The sequence below is a fragment of the Diceros bicornis genome, chromosome 27, assembly GCF_020826845.1.
Source record: "Diceros bicornis minor isolate mBicDic1 chromosome 27, mDicBic1.mat.cur, whole genome shotgun sequence".
In the NCBI taxonomy this organism is placed as follows: domain Eukaryota; kingdom Metazoa; phylum Chordata; class Mammalia; order Perissodactyla; family Rhinocerotidae; genus Diceros; species Diceros bicornis.
The window spans coordinates 18,995,278-19,008,804 of NC_080766.1; the positions used below are offsets into that span (position 1 = coordinate 18,995,278).

General features: G+C 35.9%; 1 long non-coding RNA gene across 1 annotated transcript in view; it reads right to left on the minus strand.

Moving 5' to 3' along the window:
- Window positions 1–3,050: 3,050 nt before the first annotated feature.
- The window catches only part of LOC131392778 (uncharacterized), a 33,002-nt gene continuing 22,525 nt past the window's right edge, over window positions 3,051–13,527 (minus strand). Inside the window, exons 2-3 of the long non-coding RNA XR_009215769.1 lie at window positions 8,800–8,902; window positions 3,051–3,423 (exon numbers count right to left, since the gene is read on the minus strand). This is a non-coding gene — a long non-coding RNA (uncharacterized LOC131392778). The remainder of the gene's footprint in view (window positions 3,424–8,799; window positions 8,903–13,527) is intronic.

Genomic DNA, 13,527 nt, shown 5'->3' on the forward strand with positions numbered 1-13,527 from the left:
CTTCTTTCAAGCCCTCTGTTGATACATTCCAGTACCCCATTTATTCTATCAGATATTTACCCAGTCAACGTTTTTAACTTTAGCTCATGGTTTCTTTATTATTACCCAAACATTAATGTCTCATTCAATCCTAGATCCCAGTTTTTGGTGAAATCCCATGTTACATCAGTATTGCTATTGATTTTCAAGAGATTTCTGTATTATTTGTATTTCTTCTTTTCTCAGTGCCATTGTTTCAACACATTGTATATTACTCCTGTAGTTTGGATGTCTATTTTTGAGTACGTACACCAACTGTGCTACTACAAATTCCAGAACTCTTTAACTTAATCCCAAACCCACCAGAAATACACTTTAAATAAAAGTAGAGGGAGTAGGATCTTTCAGATGTCTTTTTTTTAAAAAAAATAATGAAATCATATAAGAAATTGTGCTTTATTTCCACCTTTGGATTTAGAATGATAGGCACAATCATACATCTGAGGGCTTTGTTAGCAAATACTGAAACATTTATAAAAATATATTGGTGCATATACTTCTTAAATTACTATTCTTGACACTTCTGTTTAAAATGAGGTCATGGAGATGTTTTCTAAACATGATTATTTGATGTAAAATAGATATATTTAAGTAATTTAAATATATTTATATAAATATAAGCATACCCTTGTTCAGTAAGGGCTACAATTAAGGAAGATTTCAAATCAAAAAGCCTTGCAAATGGAATACAATAAAAGAAGCAGACACCATGAGCTTGCTAATTGTATTCTAATATAGTGGTTATTCAGGATTCCTTTATTTTTATTTATTTATTTTTTTTTTGTGAAGAAGATTAGCCCTGAGCCAACATCCATTGCCAATCCTCCTCTTTTTGCTAAGGAAGACTGGCCCTGGGCTTACATCTGTGCCCATCTTCCTCTATTTTATATGGGATGCTGCCACAGCATGGCTTGATAAGCAGTGTGTAGGTCCATGCCTGGGATCCGAACCTGTGAACTCCAGGCCACTGAAGTGGAGTGTGTGAACTTTAACCACTATGCCACTGGGCTGGCCCCAGGACTCCTTTATTTTTATTATTCTCTTTTTGGAAACTGTGAGGGACCCTGCAGGCCCGAGGGACTTTTCCATGGTGGCACTCACATGTTCTTGTTCCCACAGATGTTCTGGTCCACACCCTCTTGCACACAACCTTAACCCCTAACTCTTCCTCCCCCAAAACAATTCTTGCCTCTTCTGAGAACCATCCTTTTTCTGAAATTAGTTGAACTTCACCTGATCCCTCTTACTAAAACCCTATAAGGCATTCCTTCCTCCTTCTCAAGTTAGAATTTTACCTGAGAGCCTTCTCCTGCCCAGTATTTTTGAAATTTGCTTATGCTAATGGTGTTCTGATTACTTTTCTTCTACTAAATATACTATGTATCTGTGTATATTGGTATATGCATAGGTGTATGTGTGTAATAAAAGAGTTTGTCATGATACTTTAAATCAAATGAAGTGTTGAACCTTAATTTTCCATTTAATCATTACAACAAAGGGTAATTTTCCCCCAATGTTACAGAAGGGAATGTAGGTTCAGGCAGGATAAGGTGGGAAATGTGGTGTGGGAGAGAAGGAGGCCTCCAAGTAGTTGGGTAGATGGCAGTCCCCATTCCTAAGATAGAGACTTTAGGAATAGGACAAGGTTTGAATAAAATGTGAGCTCAGTTTGGACATAATGAGTCTGAAGTCACTCCTCTGAGATATCTAAGTGCAGATGCAAATAGTTCGACGTACGGTCTAAGGTTAGTAGTTTGATCCCAGAGACTGGAAGTCATCAAAAAGATGGAAATTGAGGGGCTGGCCCAGTGGCGTAGTGGTTAAGTTCGTGCAATCAGCTTCGGCAGCAGGGTTCACGGGTTCAGATCCTGGGCACGGACCTACACACCACTCATCAAGCCATGCTGTGGCAGCATCCCACATACAAAATAGAGGAAAATTGGCATGGATGTTAGCTCAGGGACAATCTTCCTCACCAAAAAAAAAAAAGAAAAAGATGGAAATTGAAAATCTTGGCCCAGGGGTAATCCCACTATGAAGATTAGTTTAAAAAAAGGAATCATAAGAGCTCAACATAGCCCAAAGAATTTTAGGTCATGCAACACCCCACAGATAGGCATAATATTTCAAACCTGGTATCAATGTTCTACTGAATCCTCTTGCAATGGACACAGTTACAAGGGGACCATAACAAAGAGCTTGGAATCATGCTTATATGAGCAAGCCTACAACATGCTTAATCATCATAATCAATTTTCCTTTTCCACAAGTTATAAAGATTCTCTGAGTTGGTACATTTCTTCAATCAAGTTATGATGTTTCACTTCAGAATTTGTGAAATGGTCACAGGTATACTTTTGTAAGTTACAGGTCTAGAACTACTAAAATAATACATGATTATGTCAATTATTTTTCATTTCTAGTTCCAATATCCTAGACCACTTCAAGGATTTGACTAAAGATTGAATTTCCTAATCATCCCTTAAGAGACTAGGCTTCCATTTCGGAGAAGCTTGAATCCCTGACAAATAATCTAATTAATTGATAAATTGATTTCGTAATTCCACCAGTTCCCAAGCCAGGATTTAGATGGCTCATTTGAAAGAGGTCTCTGTAATACTGGAATCCTTCTAGTGACACCTGTATCCACTTACTATATCCTCTATTTAATCCTGCAATCTCCCAGTTGCTTCCTGTTGAGATCTTAGGTCCTTTTGTTTTATTTCCATTTTCCATCAGATACAGTGTGAGGTAACATTTCTCAGTCTATGGTGAATTTTGTCCCCTTACAGCAAGTTAAACTAACAAGACTGCAAGTATTCCACATAAATAACTAGTCATACTCTTTGCAGAGTGTACTTCAACCAGCAATTAGTGGTCATAGTCTCTCTGAGATGCCTAAGGCTGAAGGCCATATCTGACAGGGAACAGTATCTGTGTAGGAGACTTATCAAAGGCTGAGATTCCTCCTCCAGAATGCCACAAAATGAGTTTCTATAAGAACTCTTCTTTCATGCTATAACATTATTTCACTAATTTGTTTCATTCATTTTAATTAATTTCAAAAATCACTCATTTGCAATATTTTAAATTTCTTTCCTTTCAGATTATAAAGGCAAAACAATTTTACAGAATTATGTAGCTTTTCTACAGAATCCTTTTATCTCATTCTCATTTCATTTTGCCAAGCCTCAGGAAGTCTTTGAGCTAATTTTGCCAGTGGTTTCCATCCTGACCTAATCAAACAAGATCCCTCAGATAGTGGTCAAGGGATTTCCCTACCCCTTATTACAGTAGAGTTTCCAGCTCTTCTTTAATATGTGTGTGTACTTCCTCCAAAATTCGGCTTGCTTAACAGGTTCGTGTTTATTCTGTATGGCCAACCTAAGGAAGCAGAAAAGCCAGAATTATATTTCAGACTTTCCCAACTGTCAGTTTTGTACTCAAACAAACTAGTCATTGCTGTCCCTCAGAAGGAAAGCTGCCTCTCACATAGAAGGAGCCTTCCTCTTGGAAGATTCTGTATCTTAAAAGGATGTTTTGAAATGTTGATGTACCATATAAGTAAAAAAAATTCTCCAGGCAGATTAAATGCATATATAAATTTATAATAGCCCACTGACTCCAGTTGGCAGAGTTATAGCTTTAGGATAAGTGGCAAAACACTTTCCAAAGAAGTTTGGAGACTCTTTTTTGTCTTTCTGCCAAGTCCTCCCCACTGAATCTCACGCACTGACTAATACATATGCTTGTTTGTGTAAGATTCCAGCGAATGGTCTCTATTGAGGCTGGTAGGTGAGAAGACTTTCAGCCGAGGCCTATTGGAAGTCTTAACTTGGACGAGTTTGGGTTTCTGCTATATTTTTGATGACTGTCCTGTTGTACTTACATCAACATTAGCAAAATGGCAGTCCTGCAGCTTTTAATTCATATTCAGTAAGCTCAAATATGAAATATGTTTTATAATTTTAAAATGTTCATTATGAAACAATACATACACATTGTTTAAAAATAAGAAATAAAGGAATAAGATGCCCGCTTAAGTAGTTGTTTTTAATCTTTTCTAGTAATTACTCTAAATAGTATTCTTACATCTCACCTTTTTTATTGATTCACCAATATCAGAAAATATCTATTTGCTCCCTACTATGTAAATGAAAAGTCAGAATTCCAGAATTCCTTTTTACTCTCCTTACTGACCCTCCCACTTCTACCAAGCAATTTCTTACTTCTGCATTATCACTGTTCACTGTAATTGTTATTCATTGCTGCTAAATATTCCATTATATAAATATATCATAATGTATTTGTTTATTTCCCTGCTTATGGATAATTGGGTTGTTTCCTGTTTGGGGCTACTACGAATAAAGTTAGGGAATATTACTGTACATGTTTTTTGTTGCCATAAGCACTCATTTCTATCGTGTATATAACTCAGAGCAGAATTGGTTATGCATATATTTTGCTTTGGTAGATACTACCAAAACATTTTCCAACAAAGTGATTATCGGTTGGAATATTAATTTGTATAATGTTTGAGAATACTCTTTGATTCATATCTTCATTAACACTTGATATTTCAGGTTTGTAAAAGTTTAGTCATTCTGCTTGGGATGTTGTGTTATTTTGTTGTGCTGAAATTTGCATTTAGCTGATGACTAATCATTCTGACTACTTTTTCATATGCCGACTTGTCATTTGGATATCCTCTCTGGTTAAGTGACTGTTCAAGCACTTTGCTCAAAATTTGCTTAAAATTTTTTCTCACCTATTTGTTGGCATTCTTTATATATCTTGCATATGAGTCCTTTGATTTTATATATATATATAAAATAAATTATTATTTTCTCCCATTTGGTAGTTTCACTCTAACACTGTTAAGGTTATCTTTTAATGAATAGAATTAACTAATTTAAATGAAGTCCAATTTATTAATCTTTTCTTTTATAGCTAATAATTTTTGTCCAATTTAAGAAATCCTCCTATCACAACATCATGAAGATGTTCTCTTATGATTTCTTCTAGAAGTGTTGCTCTTTAGCCTTTCCCATTCATGTCTAAAATCCATTGCAAATTCAATTTTATGAATGGTATGAGGTAAGGTACAGATTAATTTATTTTTCAAATGGATATTCAATTGACTCAATCATTTATCAAAACAATCATCTTTCCCGCACTGAATTGCTGTGGCATCTTCGTGATAAATGAAGTGACCATATGTGTGGGTCATTTTCTGGATATCCTGTTCTGTTTTATTGGCCTATTTGTTTATTTTCACATCAGCACCACACTGTTTTAATCACTGCACCTTTACAATAAGATTTGATCTCTGTTAGTACAATTTAGCCAGTAAATTTTTAAAGATTGCCTTGTTATTCTAGGTCTTCTGCATTTCCATACACATTTTAGAATTAGCAGGCCAGTCACACCTCTCCCATTTAAAAAAAAAGAAAAAATCCTGTTTTTTTATTGAGAGAACATTGAATATACAGATCAACTTCAGAAGACCTTACATTTTAATAATATTGAGTCCTCCAATATAAAGACATGTTCTATCCCTCCATTTATTGGATTTAAAATTTTTTCTCAGCACTGTTTTGTTATTTACAATGTAGAGAACTTGGATACCTTTCATTAGAATTATTTCTAAATATCTGGGGGTTTTATTTGTGTTATTGTAAATGGTATTTATTCATTTTTCTCCCTTTTTTTTTTTTTTTTTTGTTGAGGAAGAGTCACCCTGAGCTAACATCCACTGCCAATCATCCTCTTTTTTTTTGTATGTGAGCCACCACCACAGCATGGCCACTGACAGACAAGTGGTGTAGGTCCATGTCTGGGAACCGAACCCAGGCTGCCAAAGCAGACTTAACCACTAGGCCTCTGGGGCTGGCACTATTCATTTTTTTCTTAATATTTGCTGCTAATTTATAGAAATGCAATTATTTGTATATTGATTTTATACCCTGTAAATTACTAGGCTGACATTAATTCTAACAATTTTTGTAGATTCTTTTGGATTTTCTAATTACATATTCATGTCATCTGCAAACAATGACAGTTTAAAACTTTCTTTCCAAGCTCTACCTCTTTAATTTATTTTCTTGCCTTATTGCATTGGCTAGGCCTGCTAGTACATTGCTGAATAAAATTAGAAATGGTGACAATTATTATTTTCTACCTCTGGAGAAAAGATAACACTTGTTACTAAGTAATATGTTCACTGTAAGTTATTTTCTGGATATATTTTAATAGATTAATGAAATTACATTCTACTTCTAATTTGCTAAGGACTTTTGTCATGAAATGATACTGAATTTTATTGAATGCTTCTTCTAAATGTATTAAGATGATTACATTGTTTTTCTCCTTTATGGTGTTAGTGTGGTGAATTACAGTGATTGATTTTTTAACATTAAAAACCAACTTTACAACTCTGATAAACCACATTAGGTTATTACTTACCATGTTTTAAAAAATATATGTAAATATTCAGTTTGCTAATATTTTGCTTAGGATTTTTTGCAAAGGTGTTCATGGGAGATTTTGGCTTCTAATTTTCTTTTATGGTAATGTCCTAATCAGGGTTTGCTATTAATGATATGCTGGCTCCATGTCATTTTTAAAGCATTCTTCACAGAGCATGGTGATTTAACAGCACAGTCTTTGACTGCCTGGATTCTAATTTCGGCTCCATCATTTACTGGCTGTGTAATTTTCACCAAATAATTCTAGGCATTGGTGTCAGAAATCTCAGCTCATACTAGCTATGTGAACGTGGAAAAATTATTCCCTATATTAAATTTTTAATTCGCTGTGTTAAAATTTACCTTCATATGTTAAACAAACATAACAATAGTATTTACTTTGTAGGGTAGTTGTAAGAATTAAATGGGATGATCTATGTAATATATTCAACACAGTGCCTGACACAGCAAGCCTTCAAATGTTAGTTCTTTATATAAGTGATAGACAGATAGTAGATAGGTAGACAGGTAGGTAAGAGATAACGCAGACACACACACACATGCACATGCACACATATACATACACAAAGCTGACTGCGTCAGTTGGACTGTAAGTATATTTTTAATCTGTCATTTGATTACTAAATCTGGACTTTGATGTTACTGCCCATTCTTATTCTCTATCTTCCAACTCAATACTTAAAGCCTTTTCTTAACTTTAATGGAAAAAGCAATTCTCACTTTCAGTGTACCTTACACTGTGCATGTTTAAAATGGCAGTTAACTCTGCTTTGATCTGCCCATTATATTAGCCAGGGTTCTCCAGAGAAACAGAACCAATAGGATGTATTTCTATCTATCTATCTATCTATCTATCTATCTATCTATCTATCTATCTATCTATCTACCTATCCATCCATCTATCATCTATCTATCAAAAGAGATTTATTATAAGAAATTGGCTCCTGCAATTATGGAGGCTGGCAAGTCCAAAATCTGTTGGGTGGGCCAGCAGGCAGAGATCCAGTAGAGTTGATGTTCCAGCTCAAGTCCAAAGGCCTCTTGCTGCAGAATTCTCTCTTGCTTGGGAGAGGCTGGTCTTTTTATTCTATATAGGCCTTCAACTGATTGGATGACACCCAACCACATTATGGAAGGCAATTTGCTTTATTCAAAGTCTACCAATCTAAATGTTAATCTCATCCAAAAACATAGAAACACCCAGAATAATGTTTGACCAAATATCTGAACACCCCATGGCCCAGCCAAGTTGACACATAAAATTAACCATCACATCCGTCAACATAAAACCATGCAATTCTTTTTTTTTTTTTTTTGTGAGGAAGATCAGCCCTGAGCTAACATCCATGCCAATCCTCCTCTTTTTGCTGAGGAAGATCGGCTCTGAGCTAACATCTATTGCCAATCCTCCTCCTTTTTTTTTTTCCCCAAAGCCTCAGTAGATAGCTGTATGTCATAGTTGCACATCCTTCTAGTTGCTGCATGTGGGAAGCGGCCTGAGCATGGCCGGAGAAGCGGTGCGTCGTGTGTGCCCGGGATCCGAACCTGGGCCGCCAGCAGCGGAGCACGCGTGCCTAACCACTAAGCCACGGGGCCGGCCCAAAACCATGCAATTCTGATTTCAGAAAGAATCTTGTTCTGGATTCTGGTTTCTGCTTTTCAGGATATAAAAAGTATTTATGATTTTTTAGTATTTATTTCTTATTTTAATGGGATTTAGGGACTTAGACAAGTTACATATGTATACTGAGTCCACCATCTTGGACTGGAAGTTTATGTTTTATAATCTTGATTAGGGAAGAAAATGGTTTAATACTATAGCCTCTGAATTATTATTACAAAGGTGAGGGTGACTGACAGACTCCAATGAGCAAAGTATATTGAGTCTTTTTATTTAGGTAAAGGAAGTGAGATTTTAATTGTACGAAGCCAGTTGCACGTAGCTAGAGGTTCAGCCACAGTCTCCATGTTGGAGATGTAAGCTCCCCTGTCCTTCAAGATTCCCTTTTGTGGATGATGGTGATTGAGCTAGATGAGAAAGGTGATGATCATTTTGGATCAGAGAAATGCCAGCTAAAGTCCTGCTCAGGATGAGGGTGGAGTGTTCTTTATTCCCTGTGGCCCAGAATTGACTACCACAAACTATAACTCAAATGTGTCAGAGCAATAGCGTTTCTTATTCTTGGAATAATTACCTCTATCTCTTTTAGCAATTCATGAGCTAAATATGGACCAGTTAAAGCACAATCATGAGCAAATATATCAGACTTACATGAATCTAATGTCAATTCCAGTCATCACTGGGATCTTGCCATCCCAAGTAAGATAGGTATTCAAGACTGTCTAGGGTCCTATCTCCACAGCTTCCAATATTGCTAAGAGAATAAAACATGGTTAAGAATACTATGCTGAGTTCTGCTTCAATTTATGTAAAAATTTGGGGACAAGAAACATTTACATGCATATCAGTGATTGCCTCTTGGATAAGGTATTTGGAATCTGCAGAGGGTGAAAGACTTTCCTTTTTTTTTTTTTTTTTTTTGATTTTTATTGATATTTTAATGATTTCTAACATTGTGAAATTTTGGGTTGTACATTTTTGTTTGTCCATCACCCCATATATGACTCCCTTCACCCCTTGTGCCCACCCCCCACCCCCACTTCCCGGGTAACCACAGTCCAGTTTTCTCTGTCCATGTGTTGGTTTATATTCCACATATGAGTGAGATCATACAGTGTTTGTCTTTCTCTTTCTGGCTTATTTCACTTAACATAATACGCTCCAGGCCCATCCATGTTGTTGCAAATGGGACGATTTTGGAAAGACTTTCCTTTTATTAAATACTTGTTTACACATTTGATTTAAATTTTGTCATGTACATACATAGCTTTTTCAATTAAATGTTCCAGTGAACCTTAAAAAAGTTATCTCTTTATAGAGTTAATATTTTTTAAAAGAAATTGATGTGATTGTTCCTTCTGTGAATGAGTCACTCTGGCCTAATGAGATCACCCCTTTACCTTTCTACCAAGGGAAGCAAGAAATAGCAAAAGGAACATAAATGAGGAGGCAATACAAGATCCTGATTGTAGATAACCCTAGTTGCCAGCCAGTAACTTCTCCTAAGTATCAAGTAGACGTGTAGGTAAGTTTCATGACTCTTGAATAAAATGGAAATTACAGAGTTTTTAATTCCTGGAAAGGATTTCAGAACCCATATGCTTCTTTTAATGAAATTGAGTTCCTGTGGTTTGAAAGGGATAAGTACCTACTGCAAGGTCTAATTCACATCGCAAGTAGCTGATTTATTCATCTGGTTGGCTCTGCCTTGAGTTATTGAGAAATTATTAAAACTTAGTACTTAGAGCTTCCAAGCACACAGAACTTTGTAACTGAACTCTCTTCTGAGTTTTAGTAGATTTGCCTTACTGGAAAAAGAAGTTTATATTTTAATCTCATTTTACATATCTTTATTTTTTTTCTATCTGGTCTACTGGAATAAATGTCTCTCAAGACAGCCAATGAAATTTCAAATCTAGACCATTTGTCTTGGTGCCTGTAGGAATTTCACTTAACAAAAATTGTCCCCCAAATTTTATTGAAATCTTTCCAGAACCAATAGAAACAGAGATGCCTCCTTTTGCCTATGCTTCCAGGATTCCGGTATAAAACCACTGTCATTTGCACTGTACGCTAATGACAAGCTGGATGTTTGCATGAAAGCCAATATGTTCTTTCACTGCTTTTTGAGACAAGTAATAATCAGTCTGTCATCAGTGTCATGCTGCAGTCAGGCTTTGACAAGGTTTGCAAATAACTTGAAAGGAATTGCTCATCCTTGAACACTGCAGATCAAAACCAGACCTGAACAAAAAACTAAAAGTCTGCTGTGCGTCAGCTGCACGGTCTCTGGGAACGTGCTGTGCATAAGCAGAAGCAGCAGCAGAGGGAACAACCAAGCCCTAATTCTACTCCCCTGTCTATTTTTTATTTTTTATTGAGAAGATCTTTTCTCAGCTACCAATCCTGGGAACTCGCTATTCAAAACCATGATGGAACCACCTGAAATGCCCAGCTTGATTGGAAGTACTAGTTGTATTATTCTGGAAAATTATTGGAAAAGCAAATAATACATCCATCCTCAGGGTGGTTTGTTCTCTTAACTCAGGGGCTGGAGCAGGCAGGATTTCTGATCAAACTCAGAACTTCCATCAGTGAGAGGGTTGTGTGCACAGAGGATTGTACCACCAATTGCTTTCTTTTCCTCTCCCCCCTTCCTCAGTTCTTCCCACCCCATAGAGGGGGTGAGATGTGTGTTATTTCTTCACTGCTGTTCCTGACACTTGTTAATCTGTAGGCTTTCACAATCATAAGAAACAAGTTCACCTTATATAACTTTGAGAATACTTATATAAGTTAAACTTATAAGACTTTGAGAATAAGATCCTTTGGAGGAAAAAAATGTATTTTTAGAAGTATCAGCTGGTCACAGGTCTGCTCAGAGCTTCAAACATATTTGTACTTCATATTTGTATAAATAGCTGGATAGCCAAATGACATATGGACTTGAGCATTCATGAATTATGCCTAAAACATGAGCAGAGACTTGAGATGTGAATTAATTGTTGATTTTATTTTAGCATAAGAGAAGAAGTTATGTTGTTCTTTACAAGGAATTCTGAAAATCCAGTGGTACTGAGAGACAGTCAAAGTTAAATGAAGATGGTAATGAAAGGAAAAAAGCAAATGCATCATAAGGGAAAATTCCACATTCCAAAAAGAAAGGAGATGTAAAACACAGTTACGATCCTATTTTATGTGATTACAGTCATTTGAGACTATAGGCCATATAGTCCTAAAAAGAATTGTCCAATACAGTGTCTACTTAATAAATATATGCTGAACACCATAATATTGGCTCAGTACCATGTTAGATATTATGAGAGATAAGCATGATGCATAAGAATTGATCCCTATCTTTTTCAAGGAGTTTATAATCTGGTTAGGGAGAAGATACTAATGTATGAACGTATAGCAGTAACTTTTTGAAAGTGCATAATGTAAGCACTGAAATACGAGACAAGAACCACCTTGAGCTACACCAAGGACTTGTAACAAATATCTAGAAACAATTTCTTTAAGCTACATTTGTACATTCACCATCTTTCCCAGTCTTTTGAGCTTACTTGTTACCATTTAATTGCAATCAAAGTCCTACCTTCACGACTACAGGAAGTCCAGACCCCTATATCTGCTGTTGCTGAGGTCCTCACAATGTGGGCTGCACATATATATATCTAGGCTGTCACTTGTCACCTCTCAGTTTTGACTACAGAGCTGGGACTCTTCAGCTATTGTCTCTGTCCATCCCATCATTGGATCTCTTTGCTAAGTCTGTTCTGTCTAGTCAATTTCACCCCAAGACTGGATATATACCCACACTTTGGCTTCTCTACAGCAGTTTACTTGAGATTGTATTGGTTTAACAAACTGAACTGAAGTCTTAAGGATTGCATCAAAGAATTACAGTGCAGAAATAGAAACTTAAAATTGGTTATAAAGTAGCATGTCTCCTGGAGGGTGTCACCTACGCCTGCTCTTTTTTTGCCAAGCCACAATGCAAGGCCCTTCCATCTTCCCCTGCAATCAAAGACTCTTCTTTCCCAACTACCCAGATCTCCAACCTCCTTTCTCTGATTTCCTCAGTGCAAATCCCAAAATCAGTTAATAATGGGACACATCAGAGGTGTGGCTCTGCTCAGAATGAAGCCAGACTTTTATATAATAGATAAAGCCCTTTAAACCCTCTCATCTGAAACACTTCCTACAGAGTAAGCTTTGGGTCTTATTAAGATTTGTAACTCTGATGCAATGCAGAGGAAAACAATGACTTTTTTCTCGGCTTCCAATAATCTAATATGACTAGCAAGACTAGGTAGACCCTGAAACGCCCCGTTCTTTACACTAGAGCCACTAATATTCAAATGAAAAAAAAACTTTAGATACTATTTGTTGAAATCTGCTTAAAAATACAGTAATATTTAACATTTTTTAATATTAGCCACTCAAATACACTACAAATCTACCTTACATTTCAACAATTGCTATGTATCTGTAACTGCTGAAAGAATTTATACAGCATAGGTATGATACTCCCTGTGGAAAGAAGGAGTTTTAAATTATTATCCATTTTATGATTGGAGCTCAATTTTTAATAGACAGTTAATTTTTAAAATAAATTCCTGAAAACTCTACATTCTTATGCAATGACAAAGTTCAGTATAGCAAATTTGTGTGTATCATTTAACAGAAAAGTTTTGCATTTCCCCATACGTAATATTGAGGCCTATAAAAAAACATATTTATTCTTTCCCTACTTCCTAGATTCACCTTTGTTTCCTTTTCTGTGATAGTACTAAAAAATTAAGTTAGTCTAGAATTCTCATTAGAGAACTCTCTCCCTTATGGGAAACTCAACCGTGATTGCAATTTAGATATTCTGGAGAAGCCATAAGGAAGTCATATTCTAAAATATTAAATATGAGTGTCTTTGATTTAATTATTGTGCTTCTCAATTCTATTTCAAATAGCTCAGCAAGCTTTCAAAAATCCTAAAGGATAACCAATTGTTTTAGGAGACCCAGAGGTAATTGGGAACAGAACCAAAGACAGAGACCTGTGGCAGCACACTAGAGGCCTCCTGGTGACTCACATTACTCCACTAAACCATTTGTTCAACAAATATTTTCTGAATGCCTGTGGGGGAAGGTGTGCTGGGAGCTAATGAGTCAATGATGAACAAGAAAGCCAAGCGTTGACCTTTAAGAAGCGTATACAATAATCGAAGAGACAAATGATGACCAAGGACACAAGTAAATAAATAAAATACTTACACATTGTATTGAGTGCAAGAAGGAGATAAACAGTATTCTGATAAAGTGAAAAGAAATTCAAATGTTCTTAAATGTATGAAAAAAGTCTAAACTTCAAAAATAGAAA